The sequence below is a fragment of the Ambystoma mexicanum genome, chromosome 9 (genome assembly GCF_040938575.1).
Source record: "Ambystoma mexicanum isolate Mex_15411 chromosome 9, UKY_AmexF1_1, whole genome shotgun sequence".
Lineage (NCBI taxonomy): Eukaryota > Metazoa > Chordata > Amphibia > Caudata > Ambystomatidae > Ambystoma > Ambystoma mexicanum.
In genome coordinates, this window is record NC_090931.1 from 812,647,465 (window position 1) to 812,664,947 (window position 17,483).

The following is a 17,483-nucleotide window of genomic DNA, read 5'->3' on the forward strand; positions in this document are numbered from 1 at the left end:
CGGGGTAGAAGATTCATGTTAAGGATCAGAGGTTTCCAGGGGTTTTGTTCCAGTGGGTATGGATGCTTCCTCTAGGGCTTTGCTTCTCCCTTTCAACGAGGGACCGCTACTTTGGAACCAGTTGGTTGTCAGAGTTTTCTTTCTGTCATTGTTCCCCCGTGGCACCAGACCCGCGTGTTGAGTTATTCTGGGCAGTAGTTTCCAGTTGAGGGTTCTTCTGTGCCCTCAACAGGCATCCCATTCATTGGTTAATAGTTGGACTTGTCGCTGCATTTTCGAAATGTTTTCTGGTTGGTAGGAAAGTCTAAATTCATACCTTTAATGCTCCCGGAAAGGGTAGCTCTCCCTTCTCCCAGAGTAGCTTGGAGGAGTGTTTTTAGGCTCCCAATCTCCATGTCCAATGGGGGAATATTTTTCACCTCTGCTACCATTGCAGCAGCAGGTATGTTTGATGTTTTATTTTTTGGTTATTCTTATTTTCAGAGGGTTTTTGGACCTCATAGTTCCAAGTGGCCTGTTCTATCACCCAATCCAAGGTCCTATGCTCATGGAAATCCCTTACTAATTGGGGCATTATGTATTTTGGGAGCACATGAAAATGTGTGTTGATGAACTCCCGGCTATTGGTGTTCACCCGCCTAGAAGTCTGTGCAAATGCTCGTTTCAGCTCCTGTATGAATTCTCTAGGTGCTTGGTCTTCCCCACACTGCAGCTTGTGTGGTGCCTTGAGGGCCTCCTGCAGATTCCTATGAATTGAGAAGTGTTTCCGACTGGCCACCTTATAGGCAGACCATATTTGGTGATCTTTGTCCTCCAGCCCTGCAAAGAAGTTGGAGTATTCAGGGGAGAATGTCCACTTAGCAAATTCCATACAATTCCCATCATTTTTAATACCAAATGATGTCATAATTTGGTTATAAAGCTCTAGATGCTCCCATACCGAGTATTGCATTCTTATGGTAGGGTGTCATTAAGCTTTTTATGGCCTTTATCTGCTGAATTAGGTCTTTCACCAAACCTTTCATCTGTTTGGCAGACTTCCTTTTCTGCTGCACCTGAGTCCACTCATCCTCCGACTCAGAACTGCTACTGTTGGTGGTCCATTCCCTGTCCTCTAGGCGCTCCCTACCTCTACGAGACTGAGAATACCACCCAGAATTACAGGGTTTGGACTCTTCTCTTCTGTGGGGCTGTGGGCTTTCAGGGTCATTTCTCTTGTACTCCCTTTTTAGCACTGGAGTGTACCCATCCTCTTCATCCCTCCTTCCAGGGATGGTGGGTAATTCCCCCCACCTCCCTGAATGTGTGGAGGTTTTTAAGATGATCTTTAGAGGCCTACAATCTGGTTCTTCTCTTTCTTTAAAGCGGACCAGGTGGTCTCTTTGTAACTTCATTTTCTGCCAGTCCAACTCCCTGATCTTTTCATTATAGGAGCCCTCCTGGTCAGGTATTTGCCATGGTATTTTTAAATTCCCAGAGACCACTGGCCCAGTCACATTCCCTTCTCCCTTCTAGTTGGTAACCCTGAACCCTCATCGATGTTGGATAAGAACTGGTCTTCTGGATCATTTGGACTAGGCTTTGATGAGTCCAGCTGCCTCATGTTTCCCTGTTCTTGAGAAGTGGTATATATGAAGTCAGCTGCACTCTGTACATACAAAGTGGTGAGTTCGCTTAAGGTCCCTGGTAAGGAGGTCATCACTCTGTAATTGGATGACGCTTTTTCATACCCTGACTGGCCAGGGTGCCTCAAAGCTTGTCTGTATTTGGCTCTTTCACTTTCCAACCTTTCACATTTGTTTTTCTCAGTCCCTATCGCTTGGTGGTATGCAGAGGTCTGAGTTTTTAATTCTGACACCAGTGCTTGAGTGGCATCTATCACTTTATTTTGTGCCATTAATTATTCTCTTAGTCCCTTGTTCTCTTCACAATAGGAATCATTTTCCTTCTGTGAGGCTTGCATCGTCTGCGCATATTCAAAGTGTTTCTTTTTCAGGAATCTAATCTGCTCCCCTTGCAATATTTTGGCCTGTGTTGCTGTTATGATTTAACAATTTCTCTCTGTTTGGACTAGAGTATCACTCAGGGTCTTCCCACAACAACACAACAAAATGATCCTGCCTTGTCTTCGGTATCGAATTGAAGCTAAGGAGACTTCACCTGCTTCACCCTCTCCTTCGCCTCTGACACAGCGAGCAGAGGATGTGGCAGGGGAACCCTCGAGAGGGAAAAAACCCTGTGTCGCTTGAGAGTGTAGGTTAACAGGATGTGGAATGGGTTCTACTGATGCCAAGATGTGCAGACTATTGGTGAGCTGGTTCCCCCGAAGGAGTTCTCTCTGGAAGTCAGATGATGAAGTCAACGAAATCCGGAAGTGGGAACTTGAAAGGGGTCAGTGGCTAGAGGGAGCTTCGGGACGAGAAAGAAACAAGGTGTTTGTAGATAGAGAGCAGATTGGAGAAAAGAAGGAGGTGATGACTCTACCTACCCAATCCGGGTGTGGTGCGGATTTACAGAAGAGAGGGATTCCTGAAATGTATGCTGGGAGTCGTAGTCCGGAAATCGATAGTGACCTAAATACATCAGTAAGGTAAGGGGTCAGTGTAAAGGCAGCGTATCTGTAGCGATAGAAGATAGTTTAACAGAGGAGGGTGACAATATAACCTACAAGTCGAAAGCACGTCGGGTAGCCAGTTCCATGGCTGAAATGATCCTTAGCTCGCTAGAGCGGGGTCAGAATGCAGGAGTGGGACCAGGAGGACGAAAAGGTAAGAGAGACAGGGTTTAGAAAGAAAGTATTGTGAAAAGTATAAATAAGGTTTCGGGTAATGAAAACCTGGAGTTTCCTATGCAATAACTTGCGGAGTGTGACCACGATAAGCAGTAGCAACGCACTGCGGTTTCCTTTCTGGTAGCTTATGTACGGTGACCAGGTTAGGGGGAGGAGATTTCCAAGATAACAGCGAGGGCTCTAGACCGTCAGCTTGTGTGCACGGCGCCTTCTTGGTAGTAACATTATGAAGTGAAGGCATAAAGCACCAGCGGCGCAGCAAAGACCACCTCCGTGTACTGTTTGTAACAGCATGCCCCCTCCCAAAGAAGGGGGAACCCGGTTTATCCGGGTGACGGTGATAAAAGGCACGAATCAAGCGAGGAGCATGTACTGCAGGCACAGGCTCCCAGGATCTCTCTGCTGGAGAATAACCTTTCCAATCAACCAAAAATTCAAGAAACCCTTATGAAAACGTGCATCACATATGTCGGACACCGCGTATTCAGGACCAGTATCCATGAGTACAGGTGGGGGCGTACCAGTAGGGACCCGAGGAAAATGGTTCCGAACATCAGGTTTTAATTGAGATACGTGGAAGGTGGGGTGTATTCGATTCCACGTCCGAGGAAGTTCCCATTTAAAGGCAGCATTGCCCCTTTTTTCCAACACCCTAAAAGGACCATAGAATTTAGTTTGGAAGGAAGGAGCCGTCTCGGGAGAAATTTTCTGGCCAACCACACACGGTCCCCTACATGAATGAGATGATCTGGGGACCGGTGTTTATCCGCTTGTATCTTGCTCCTATCCTGTGCCATCTTCAAAGCGTCTAACGCCTTTTGATGTTCCTGTTGGATAGAATCCACCAAGGTCTCCAAACTAGGAAAAACTGAGGATGACGGCAAGGCGGTGGGAAAAATGGAGGGATGAAACCCATAGGTACAGTAATAAGGGCTAGCTCGGGTAGCTGAATGTGTAGCGTTATTATATGCAAATTCTGCTAGTGGTAGTAAGTTCTTCCAGTTGTCTTGGGCTGCAGAAATATAGCATTTGAGATACCCCTGTAGAGTCTGATTAAGACGCTCCGTCTGACCATTAGATTGTGGATGAAAGCCCGACTTTAGGGCACGCGAGATACCCAGGGTGTTACACAGATGTTTCCGAAATTGAGATGTGAATTGAGGCCCGTGGTCTGAAATAATCATATCTGGAAGGCCATGTAATGTAAAGATATGATCCAAAAAGACTTGGGCCATATGAACCGTGGAAGGTACTGCGGGAAGTGGGATTAAATGCGCCATCTTGGTTAAGGAATCTATGGTTACCATATTGGTGGTACAGTGGTCTGATGGAGGAAGATCCACAATAAAATCCATGGAAATGATTTGCCAGGGTTTATCGGGTAGTTGCATTTGTACCAATTTCCCCAAAGGTGGTCTTCAGAGAGATTTAGTTTGAAGACAAATAGCACAAGAGGCTACGTAATCCTGTACGTCCTTCCTCACTGTGGACCACCAATAATGTCTGAGAACCAAATCCATGGTATTGGAGAAACCTCTATGTCCCGCGGCTTGAGAGTCATGGCATAATCTCAATACTTCTTTACGGAGGACATCATTCGGTATGAACAACTTGTCTCCTTTGAAAAGGAGTCCTTTACTGTTGGTCAAGTCTTGCTGAGTCGTGATGTCAGGATTGGACGTCAACAATTGTTTTATTTGGTCTTCTATCTTCTGTAGAAAACGACGGATGACCGGAACGAAGACCGCCTTGGGAAACATAGGTTCTGGTTTAAACACCTTGTGTTCTCTGCCTTCCCTGCGGGATAGGGCACCGGCCTTCAAATTCACTCTTCCTGGAATTAATGTAAAAGTGATCCAAAAAGGTGAAAAAAATGAGCCCATCGGGTTTGGCAACTATTGCATGTTTGTGCATACTGAAGGGTTCAGAGGTTTTGATGGTCTGTCCTCACTTCTATGGGGTGTTGAGCTCCCAATAGAAGATGTCGCCACTCCTCAAATGCTCGTTTTATGGCAAGGAGCTCCTTTTCCAAGACTGTATAGTTGATCTTGCCAGAGTTAAGGTTTTGGACATATACGCTACCGGTCTTTCTGTGTTCTGTGCATCCGGCTGCAAAAGGACCGCTCCGAGTGCAAAATGGGAAGCATCCGATTCCACTATGAAGGGCAGATTTTGATCAGGGACTGCCAAAATCGGGGCTTTAGTTAATACTGATTTCAAAACTTCGAAGGAGTCCTGTGTTCCAGAATTCCAGGTGAATGGGATCCCTTTTTTAAGAAGATGTGTAAGAGGCTGTGTCAAGAAAGAAAAATGTGGGATGAAACGGCTATAAAAATTGGCGAATCCCAAAAATCTTTGTATGTCTTTGACTGATTTGGGTGATGGCCAGGCACTGATGGCCGAGATTTTGGTGGGATCCATAGAAATGCCTTGTGGGGATAGGACGTAACCTAAATAGGTGACAGAAGTCTTATGGAATTCACATTTTTCTATCTTACACAGCAGATGGTTTTCCTGGAGACGTGCGAGGACATTACTGACATGTTGAATGTGTGTAGATAAGGTGGGAGAAAAAACCAAGATATCATCCAGATAAATGATGACATAGTGTAAGGAAATGTCTGCGAATAAGTGGTCCATGAACCTTTGAAAAACCGCTGGGGCGTTGGAAAGACCAAAGGGCATGACTTGGTATTGATAGTGTCCAAAGGGGGTGCGGAATGCCGTTTTCCACTCTTCCCCCAATTTTATGCGGATCAGGTGATAAGCTCCCCTTAGGTCAAGTTTGGTATATATCTGAGCGCCTCTGACAGCCTCTAATATGTCCGGTATTAGGGGCATGGGGTATCTGTCTGGAACAGTGATCTTATTCAGGCCCCTATAATCAATACACAGACGAAGTTCTGTAGAGTTCTTCTTGGGGATGAAGAACAAAGATGCCGCTGCCGGGGAGTTGGACTCAGTGATCAACCCATTCTGTAAATGCGTATGTAAGTACTCCTTCAGGACCTATTTTTCTTTCGCTGACAATATATACATTCTTCCAAAAGGTAGCAGACTGTCAGGGATTCATTTGATTGCACAATCATCCCTGTGGTGTGGGGGGAGTGATGAATATTCAGTCTGTGAAAAGACTCCCTGGTATTGTTTGTCGACTGGGGGTAAAATAAAAACCTGATGGAGCCCCTGGCTGACTGTTGGTCTGTCCGTGGAAGAGTTGCTCATTCCTAAGCATTGTTGAACACAATGTTCCGAACCTAGGAACAAGGTTCCAGCTGCCCAGTTAATGTAAGGATTATGTTTCCTCAACCAAGGTAATCCTAAAATTACCGGTTAATGTGCAGTTTTGATGATGTCTAGAACAAGGGGTTTCTCAATGGGTGGATATGGTCATTGTCAAGGGGCAGGTATGGTCTTTGATAGGTCCCGAGGTTAAGGGACTGCCATCCACGCTTTCAACCGGAATTGCTATGGATTTTTCCCTTCTTGGGATGCCATGGCGGAAAGCCCAGGTATCATCTATGACATTTCCTGCTGCTCCACTGTCTATTAAGGCAGACACCTTTTGAAGCTGGATATTATACCAGGTTAAGGAAACTTCAAGTACTATCATGGAGCCTTCTGGGGTTATGGAAGAGTCAGAGTGAGCAGTGAGTAGGGAACCGGTAACCGTCATTGAGCCCTGAACCGTTGTTCCATTCACGGCCGGGCGCTGGCGTTTCCCGATTTCCTTCGGGGAGTGAGGGGACGCTCCTTTACTGTATGTGTGCTAGCTCCGCAATACATGCACAAGCCCAAAGACTTTTGTCTGGATCTTTCTTCTGGTGACAGAGGACCTCGAGTGGAGCCTAATTGCATAGGTTCTTCTGTAGGCAGGTTTTTGTGTAAAGGGACAGCTCTTTCAGTGTAGGTGTTCGGGGAGCGACCCTTCCGCTTTTCTCAATGTCTTTCTTGAAGACGATAGTCTAGTTGCATTATTAATGCAATGAATTCCGAAAAATTGTGAGGGCGAGGGACTCGAGAGACTTCGTCTTTTAGTTCCTCAGACAGCCCTCACCTGAATATAGTTATAAGAGCATCGTCAGCCCAGGAGGTATCGGCCGACATTTGTTTAAACTTAATGATATAAGATAATACGTCCTGACTTCCTTGTTTAAGGTCCAAGAAATGTTCTTGTGAAGCTATAGTTACTTCCTGTCTCCCAAACATACTCTTCACACTAAAACAAAAAGCCAGATAGGAGTCCAGTATCGGATTGTTACTGGTAGCTAAGGGGGTAGCCCATGCTAATGCTGCGCCCGTCATTTGGGAGATCATGTGGCCAACTTTGTCACGATCAGTAGGGAAAAAGGCTGCCTTGGAGGCTAATTGCACAGTACATGCTTCTAAATATTCTTTGACAGTGTGTGGATTTCCGTCAAATCGCCCAAACGGAAGTGGACCCGGGGGTACCTCGGAGCTCTGAGCCGAGCGACCAACTTGTTGTCAAAAGTTAGCATTCTCCTGTTTAAGTTGTTGAACCTCCACTGAAAGGGCTGGCACAGCAGCTGCTCCATATGTTATTTTGTTTTATTGTTCTGATGGGAACACTGAGTGAGAGCTGGTAACAGCTTCCTGTTTTATGAGGCGTTGCTATCTGTTATGATTTAACAATTTCTCTCTGTTTGCACTAGAGTATCACTCAGGGTCTTCCCACAACAACACAATAAAATGATCCTACCTTGTCTTCGGTATCGAATTGAAGCTAAGGAGACTTCACCTGCTTCACCCTCTCCTCGCCTTTGACACGGCGAGCAGAGGATGTGGCAGAGAAACCCTGCTTGAGAGGGAAAAAACCCTGCTTGAGAGCATAGGTTAACAGGATATGGAATGGGTTCTACTGATGCCAAGATGTGTAGACTATCGGCGAGCTGGTTCCTCCGAAGGAGTTCTCTCCGGATGTCGGATGATGAAGTCAACGAAATCCAGAAGCAGGAACTTGGAAGGGGTCAGTGGCTAGAGTGAGCTTTGGGATGAGAAAGAAACAAGGTAAGCGTTTGCAGATAGAGAGCGGATTGGAGAAAAGAAGGAGGTGATGACTCTACCTACCCAATCCGGGTGTGGTGCGGATTTACAGAAGAGAGGGATTCCTGAAATGTATGCTGGGAGTCGTAGTCCGGAAATCAATAGTGACCTAAATACGGCAGTAAGGTAAGGGGTCAGTGTAAAAGTAGCATCTTTCTAGCGATAGAATATAGTTTAACAGAGGAGGGTGACAATATAACCTACAAGTTGAAAGCACGTCGGGTAGCCGGTTCCACGGCTGAAACAATCCTTAGCTCGCTAGAGCGGAGTCGGAAGGCAGGAGTGGGTCTAGGAGGACGAAAAGGTAAGAGAGTCAGGGTTTAGAAAGAAAGTATCGTGAAAAGTATAAATAAGGTTTTGGGTAATGAAAACCTGGAGTATCCTATGCGATAACCTACACAGCGTGACAACGATAAGCAGTAGCAATGCACTGTGGTTTCCTTTCCGGTTGCTTATGTACCGTGACCAGGTTAGGGGGAGGAGACTTCCCAGGTAACAGCGAGGGCTCTAGACCATCAGCTTGTGTGCACAGCGCCTTCTTGGTAGTAACATTATGAAGTGAAGGCATAAAGCACCAGCGGCGCAGCAAAGACCACCTCTGTGTACTGTTCGTAACAGTGGCCTGGTCTAGGTCAATCTCTGCTTGCCTCACACGTTACGTTAATTGTGCATTTTGTATCCTACTGTCAGTCAGTTCCTGAGAACATGACTCACTTTTCTCCATGTCCATCTTTAGTTGACATACTTCCTGAAACAGGTCACTATTATCTTTACTTAATTTGTTATTTTCTTCCCTCAACTGCTCTCTCTGTGGTTTCAAGGTGTTAAGATATTGGTGCATCTGATCAAACTCACCCTGAGAATCAACCCCCTTAATAATTAACTGGCTGTTTTCAGCTTTCAGTTGTTTTACCTTTGATCGAAATGTGAAAATGTCCTCTAAGCAAGTTCTATTATGAGTAACCTGCTCATTTAATGTGTGTCTTTCTTGCTGCTGTTTTTTCAACTCATCTTTTAGTTGCGCAGTAACATTTCCTAATTTTAACTCTAAATGTTGGCTCTGTTGCACTTTCACTTCCAATGGTTTTAGCTAGTTCTGGGTTTGATCCGAAAGGTCATCCTGGGTTTGCACAGATGTCACACTATTCTGGTGTTTTTCTTCCATGATCAGCATATGGAAATACATGTTTGCTGTGAGCTGAGCCATTTTAATTTGCTCATCTTTACTGGTTTGTGTCATGTAAAAGTCTGTCAGGGCCTGATTTAACAGCCCATTATCCGGCCACATGTCAACATTTGCTGAGGTACCCTCCTGAATCATTCTGGCTTGTCACATTCCATGTTCTTATTCTACCCATTCACATTTAATAATTAATTTGGTTGGGAGGTGTTCCTGGCCATATTGATTTCTACTGTGCTCATTCTGAAATGTGTTCAGCAACTTATATACTCTCTATGCAAGGGCAAAAATCTCAACCTTGTTCCTGCTTAGTTGCAACTCACAATAACAATTCAAAATCAACACTGTTTTATCTACACACCACCCTGGAACCCAGGGTACAGTTCTTTAATGGCACCTTCACAATGCAACACAGCTCTCCATCCACTGCAATGCAATGACACCCCACGTGAATGGTCTGCTGCTATTGCACTGTCACAAGTTTAGACTCTCTCTAAATCCTATCCATGAGCCCCAGCTTTGTCACAATTTATTAGGCAGTCTCTCTCAACTCAGGGAGTTCGCCCCCCCCCCCAAGTGAGGTGGCGCACAACACATTGATTTGCAGATTCAACTTTAGTGAGGCCTCCAACCTGTCTTGCACCATCCGACCAAAACACTCCTTACCACCAATGAGCTAGGAACAAGGTCAGTGTATAGTAAGACTATATATTTATTTAAGTTTTGACCAAGAATAATAGAACAACCAAAACATCAGCCACCAATGCAGTAGCACTACACAATATCACCATTTCAAATAACTTGCACCAATTGACTGACTTATATTACTAATAGACTTACAGATACAACAACACACAGGTTGAATGTTAAGACTTTACATCAAAACACACAGAAGATTTCTTGCACATTAACAATTAGGAAATTTGAAACAACTGCCATTGATTGCTTGGGTTATCACAATGCTCATCTCTCACTGCAACCCGACCTTCAGGCATCAGTTATATATGACCCCGTAATTTGAAAAGCAAGGAACAGGGAGTGGGAATACAGTTGCAAAATCGTTTTGGTTTTTTATTAAAAAGGCAGGTTTAGGGAAAGAGTAACAATGAAAACAATTGTTCTGGGCATTTTATTTGAAAGGTAAGCCAGGAAAGGAACTCAATGGGAAAATCATTTTGGCCTTTTTATTTGAAAGCAAAGTTAGGAAAGGAACTCAATGGGAACATCATTTTGGGCTTTTTATTTGCATGACATGCACAGCCTTGGGATTCTGATTTGGAGTAATTAAATGGAGATTAAATTTTGCACACTCTGTATTCACTGCAATGGCAGAGTTTTAGGGTTACTTATTTTGGGATTATGAACACCCCCCTTCAGTACAGAAGACAGGGGATTCAGAAAGGTAGAGACACCCAAAAATGTTATTGTCTATATCGGCTCTAACACACGGGGCATGTATTTTGTTAGTTTCAAACTCTAACAACACTCATCCCCTGATGTTCTATATGTGAATTAATTGATTTTACTTCAATTCAATGTGCTAAGGATCTGCACAGTTTTATCCCCTCTGAAATTTAATGGAAAGGATTAAGGCGGGTAGTTCCCAGCACAATTCAATTTAAATGGATAGGGTGATTTTCTATAGTGGAATTAATTTGAGTTAGAGTTAATAAAACATGCCAATGGTCCCCCCAGTTCCACCCCCTACCCGCTATGCAAGATGGAGATTAAGGCTGAAATACCCACACTTTTGTTGGTATTTGGATTTATCTAATTACATGGGAGGCCTTGGTAATGAGGAATCCATGTAAACAGCAAAGGCTTTGGTCAAGGGTAGTACCTGGCACCCAGACTTCCTCTGACTCCTCAAATGGCAGGCCCAGCTAGCTTCTAGAGTTCCTAGTCTCTTTCTCTCATGCAATGTTTAAGGCATTTGTAGCTCTCCCTGCCTCTCTGGTAGTTGTTCCTTGCAAGAGTCCATCAGTAGACTACCTCCAGAAATAGAGTGGAAAAGTCAAGGGAACAGTCAAAAGTCCAAAGAAAGGCAAAAAGTAAAATACATCTAAGAAAATGTCCTCTCAGATTGAAAACTGATCTCTTATAGGGCTGGGACACTCCACTATTATCATGATTCCCACACTACAGATTGGCCACCTCTCTCCCCCTCCCCCACCCTGAATACGCCCACTGCCTGCTGATAGGATAAGGATTTTGGGGATGTGGATGGCATCATCCCAAAATAACAAGTGGGTTTAACTTTTTCATTGTCCTTAAAAACTCACAACATGGCAGCTATCTTACCCTTTAAGATAATCGCAAGCACATATATGTATATTTGAGTTCCATATTTTATGTCGAGTCAAACAATATTACATGGTACCAACAGACTTCTTATCCCCTTTAATATGATTCTGGGACAAGCTCACTGGGACACACAATTCTCTTTTAATTAAAGAAAAGGTTGCCTAATGGTAATCAAATGGCCAGGCATCACATGCGCCCCTCAGCCCCACAATAGCCCAACCTTTTTTTAAGATTAATTTCTGTTCTTGTGACCTGACATGAACATCTGCTTATCAGCAGGGTCTATTTCTTATATACTGTGTGAAGATCCATTAATGGCTCTGACACATTTCTTGAGGTTGAGTCAGCCTTAAAAAGGTCATTTCTGTTTTCCAATAATGCACAGTTAATTGGGACACCTGAGCTTGCAGGCATTTTGCTGGCTGTGTTATCTGCATCTCCCACAATTTTGATCTAATTCTCTTGTAATTTCTTTGTATTCTTAACTGAAGCAGGCCTGCTTTTCCTTGGGGGAGCAGTGCACAGGTATTGAGTTCAAAGTTTCAATAGCACATACCTTTCAGTTGAGTGGGGAAAACACCAGTTACATCCATACTTCCAAAATACAGCTTTAAATCAGGAAGATATGCCTACAGGTAATATTTAGCATTATATCTGTGCATGTTGTTTATAATACAATCTTTCTTTACATACTATTTGAACAGATATAAGTTCACTTTTGGTATTATTCACACATAGGCCACAGTAACATAGAACATTCTTGTTCACTTCTCCAAAAAGTCAGCCTTTTCATTTAAATGTCAGTTTATTTGTGAAAAATAAGTGTCTTCCTCTGAAATATTTCGCGCTCATACTGCCAGCGGGAAATCCGCCGGCAGTATGAGCGCGAAATTTCCCCATTGTGCCCAATGGGGAATGGGGCATTCCCGAATGGGCTCAGTGGGGAATGGGGATTTCCCGTTCCGCCAAACCCATGATGGGTTTGGCGGTAGGGCTAATAACGCCGGCGCTATTAGCGCCGGCGTTACCGCCAAACTCGTGATGAGGCCCAAAGTCTTAATGGATGCACCCCGCTATTTTGTTAAGCGCTGCAGCTAGTGGCAACGATTATCATACCAACAGGGGGTACTTCAATCAAGCCCACACAGGGCCTGGCTTCAGAGGATAACGAAGGAGAGAGGAATCCCAAAGAGCTTACATATGCAGCTGTGTCAACCTGAAGCCAGGCCCACCTCCCAGGATCAATGGCAGTGAATTGTTATGACTGGGTCTGTAGTTTACAGTAGGCCACACTGCTAGGGGGACTCCATTCATTAGGTACAAGAATGTGGTTTGCAGGAAACAGAGAGTAGGGTCTCACCGCAGCTTTAAGGGAGACCTTCAGCTTTAACAGGGACCACACGGGGAGGACCACTAATCAGAGAGACTCTTTGAACACAACAGACAGGAAGATGGGTGGGACATAGTAGCACAAGGGTGGGAGCCCAGAACTCTTTCTGTTGAGAGAGGGATTCTGGCATATTAGTTCTGGGGCACACCCTGTTCCTGTTTTCACCCCTTTACATTTCCTTTTGCAAAGCACTCTAGTTATGACCTCACACATAGAGGAGATTGTTGGTGGGGTCCCCAGCATTGGTTCATTAAGGTAAGCTTAGCCTACACCTATCTCTGTGGCCAACTTGACTTTAAAAGAGAGCCGAGCCCCTCGTTTGGCAGATCACCAGAAGACTTCACAAGAAGTAAGAAAGAGAACTGAACCTTGGACCCTGGCTGAAGGTACAGTCTGCCTTACATCTTCTGCCAGTGAAGGAAGGTCAGGATATCCAAAGAGGGAAGCAAGATCGCTCCACAAAACTTCTCCCAGGGAACAGAGGGAGAAACAGAACTCAGAGGACCCTCAAATCACTCCAGAACTGGTACCCAGCCAGCACACAGCATGCCCTGGGGGCACTGCATGAAGCTTCCTGGATAGGGATTGCCTGAAGGTCTGTGAACCTAAAACCAAGGAAAAAGCACCTGCTTCCAACACACTCCACAGCTTTGGGCTGTCAACCTTAAAGGATGACACAAGCCCATTGAAGAAGGTGGCAGAAGCAGAAGTGCCTCAACAAGCATCAAATGCCATGTGCCTTAAAGGACATCTTTGAGCCAGTCGAGTTCCTCGATCCACAACCAAATTCAATGCTGACTGTTGTCAAGCTGCAGTCGCTTAAAGACATTCGAGATGTCTCAACCAGTGATTCAAAACCACTGATCAGCATTGAGACAAATATTCCTGACCCTGAGCAGCCATATAGGCCAGCCTGCAGCCATTTGTCTAGCTGCACTCGCTGAACTGACTTGCCACATGATACCCGTAGCTGACTCCCAACTCAAACTGTTTTACAGAAGCCTGAAAAGCACCCTGAAGCCAACTCAACCCTGTCGACCAACAAGAACACCAGCAACCTGGTCCTTCCCAGATGGTGTAACAGTTTATTGAGAAGCCACCCTCAACACATGGTGCCTTATTATGACCCTGGCGGTAGGTGGTTAATGGAACCAGTATAGATGCTGGCCCCATTAACCCCCTACTGCCTCATTACGAGGTTTGTTCGTTGTAAAACCATGCGTCCTTAGCGGGTCCCGCAAGCAGACCAGGATGCAAACAATGGGCCAGTTATTAACGGTCCCGTTGTTTGCATCCTCCCCATTCCCTTTGAGCCCTATGGGGGCTCGAATGGAAATGGGGATGTACCGGGTCCGGGTTCCCTGAATGGGGAAATACCGGGCCCTCCAAGGTCAGAATGGCCTATTATTTCCCCATTCAGATCACCCGAACCTGGTACCTCCAATGTCATAATGAGGCCCACGGAGTCCTTTCCTTCCCACTCAAGGGGTTATTCAACAAACTGTTTAACAGATTATTTCTTTAGCCCTATCTCTGACACATATCATCCCCCTTAGATCCCTCATCCCTGAGCTAACAATGAGCCAAGAACCAGGCCGGTGTATGGGAAATATATTGGTATTTATTTAAATTAACAGTAATAGAAATGAGCACAAAAACATTGAAAACACCACTTTAGCCATTGCACAACATAATCAACTTCGTTCAGCATAAATAAATCACAGAAGTGAGTTCAAAAGAACACAGACAAAATTCTTCTGCTTCTGTAAATCTCACGTCACAAAATAATTACACTGATCAATAATATAATTTCACCACAAACATTTGGTTTAAAATAAACACAGGGTGATTTATCGCTTTGTTTTTCAGATCCCCCCTTGCTTTGGTGTATGTTGAGAAGTCAGACAGACAAACATTGGAATGCTTTGGGGAATTTTGGATTTCAGACCCACCTTATTGAAAGGCCTATGTTGGGGAAGCTGGATATAAAGATTGGACTGATTTAAGAACAAAGACACCCTTCTTCCTTATAGACGTCAGGGTCAGCTAGACAACAAGGATTACCCAATTAATTTATAGGCTGTGATTTTCAGCGCTCATTGGGAAGTGAGCTTTGTTAATTTAGAATTTTAACAAAATTCACCCACTTTTAATTTATTCCCCATTCTGCCAAATGGGGAATTAATTAAGTTATAATATCTTTGGTTATACAGGCTCAGGTTCTAGAAAATCCCCCCCCCCATTCACCCACTATAAAGGGAAAGGATTCAGGGCAAGCAGAACCCCCCACCTTTGGGTTTTCCAGGGCTTAGCTCTACTTACATAGCAAGCCTCTGTTTAAGGTTCAGGAAAGCCAGCAGCATCTCAGGACACTCCAGAAAGATAGGGCAGAGGTCTGGTCACTCCACTTTCAAAGATGGCCTCATGCTTTCCACCACAGGATCCAGTCAGCTTTGAGGCCTTCCTAGAAATAGATAGCTCCACCCAGATACACTCTCAGCAATCTCCTCTGGTGGCTCCTTACAGCTGTCAGAATTGTAAGTTTCAGCAGCCTTCTTGATGGTCTGTCTCTTCTGTCTGTCCTCCTGTCTTTCTCCTTTTCTTGCCTCCCTGGTTTTTGTGTGTCCTCTGTCCTAGTGCAGTCCCCCTTATATAGCAGAAATGACATCACCAATTTTACAATCTTGGGGAAGTACCCTGCAATAATCCCTGCCACTAGGATTGGACAATTACCTCTCTCTCTCCTCCCAACCCTGCCTCCAAGTCAGGATTGGTTTAGGGGTTTGGTGCAACATATGTCTATCCCATTTATCATCATCTGTTGTTCTCTTTTCAACTTTTTTGGCAAAAGCGAGATATGTTTCACAAGTTCATAATTTTACTAGCAACTGCCATACTAAGCATATTTTCTGTTTTAGCTGATCAAGAGAATGAGATAAGCCGATCGTCAAATTCGTAAAATGTAGCATGGCTATGTGGCACATTTCTGTCATTTCCATAGAAAGCATAACAGTTATGAAGACGTAAGTTATTAAGCATATCCCTCATTTCATTGTTCACCTTTTCACCACCTCTCACATTTGGAACATGTTCAGATCAGCCAGAAACCTAGTCTAACTGGCCCTTACAGTTCCCAGAGTCACAGGTAGATGCATTTTATATCCCGGAAAATCACCTGGAAATGACATAAAATATTGTACCAAAATGAAGTCAATCCACAGTATGGTTGCTGCGAAAAAGGCCTAAAGGAGAATAGTCCTTTTAAATTCATTGTGAATGTTCATGTTCATAAAATGGGAGGGCTTCTTCATCCAGCACAGCCATCTGTCTCCCTCGGCCAGCCTGTGACCAGAGGTTTTTTATTAGTCTCTTTGAAGTTGGTAGTTTGCTCTTTGAAGTGGGTGCCCCCATTTTTACACATATTAGTCGTGCTTCAGCCAGGGGTGAATTTCATTGAAGCCCCTGCTTTCAGAGACAGCAAGTCTGGAGGACATTCAATTTCAATGCCTTTAGCAGGACATTTTTTATTGCGGAGGTCATTGGATGGGAGATGTGACATCCAGGCTGAAAGTGGGAGTTTTTCTTTGTGAAGTTTTGACCACAGCCAGAAACAGATTTTCCCTGAAGACAAAGTGGCTCTTCAAATGTCACTGAACTTTGGTTGTTGAAACATAATATGCAATGCTTTTGTCAATCCACACATCGTGTTTTCTTTTCCTGACATTTTTCTGTGAGCAGTGATATTTATTTTTCCAATTTTGCTTTTAAAAGCCATTTATTTTTATTTGCATACACGTGCCAGACATTTTTGCTTTCAACTTATAAACATCCTGTTTTACATGTCAAAGGGATCTTTGATTCCTCCTTCTTTTGTGAATTAAACTGCTGCTGATCCATTGGTCGTGACAGGTAGGCCCCTTTCCAGATGGCTTTTTAACATTATTCGAAAAACAAAAGTAAAAGCCAGGCCGTTTTTGTTTCAGTGTTTAAATTCCTGCCATTCATTTAAAAGGGACTTCTGTTTGGGGCCTTTAAATACATCCCACATGCCCCCTCCCTGTTCTTCCATGACTCTTTGTGGGGGAAGAGCAGGGCAGAGTGGGTTTCCTTAGGAGTAATTGAGCAGGCCTCAAACACACAATTCATTTGTATACATGAAGTTAAACTTTAATGTCATCAACATTTTCTGATGATGCAGTTTCTTTCTAACTTACTTTAGTTTCCCTGTATGTGCCTTTGATTTGTGTGCAGTGTGGTGCTTCATATGTATTGTTTGTACCTGCTGTAAGTCTTGAATTATTAGCTACTTATTACATGTTTAACATTACTCAAAACTGTGATAAGGGAGCTTTCATTATTGTACTATCCAAAATTACAATATTGTAAATAGTGTACTTCTATGGTGCATGCTGCAGTCATTGAATATGTTTATATATGATGAGGTTTCTGTATTAACAACAACACTACAATACAATGATATTAGATGAGTACATTCTTTCACAGATTAAGTAGTTAATGATAGGTCTCCCGATCACTCCTGGCAACTTGTTATCAACAATATAAGCACAAATCCTTGTAGAGACTTTTCATCAAAATGTATTTAACGTGTGATGTCATCAGTGATGTCATCAATAACATTTGTGATGTCATCTTTGATTTCCTGGGTGTTAGTCTTAGCAGTGCACGTTGGTGGCGCGAGTTATGGTTGCTTAGCTTACCATAACTGGCGAATTTCAGAGGTTTTTCAGTTTTAC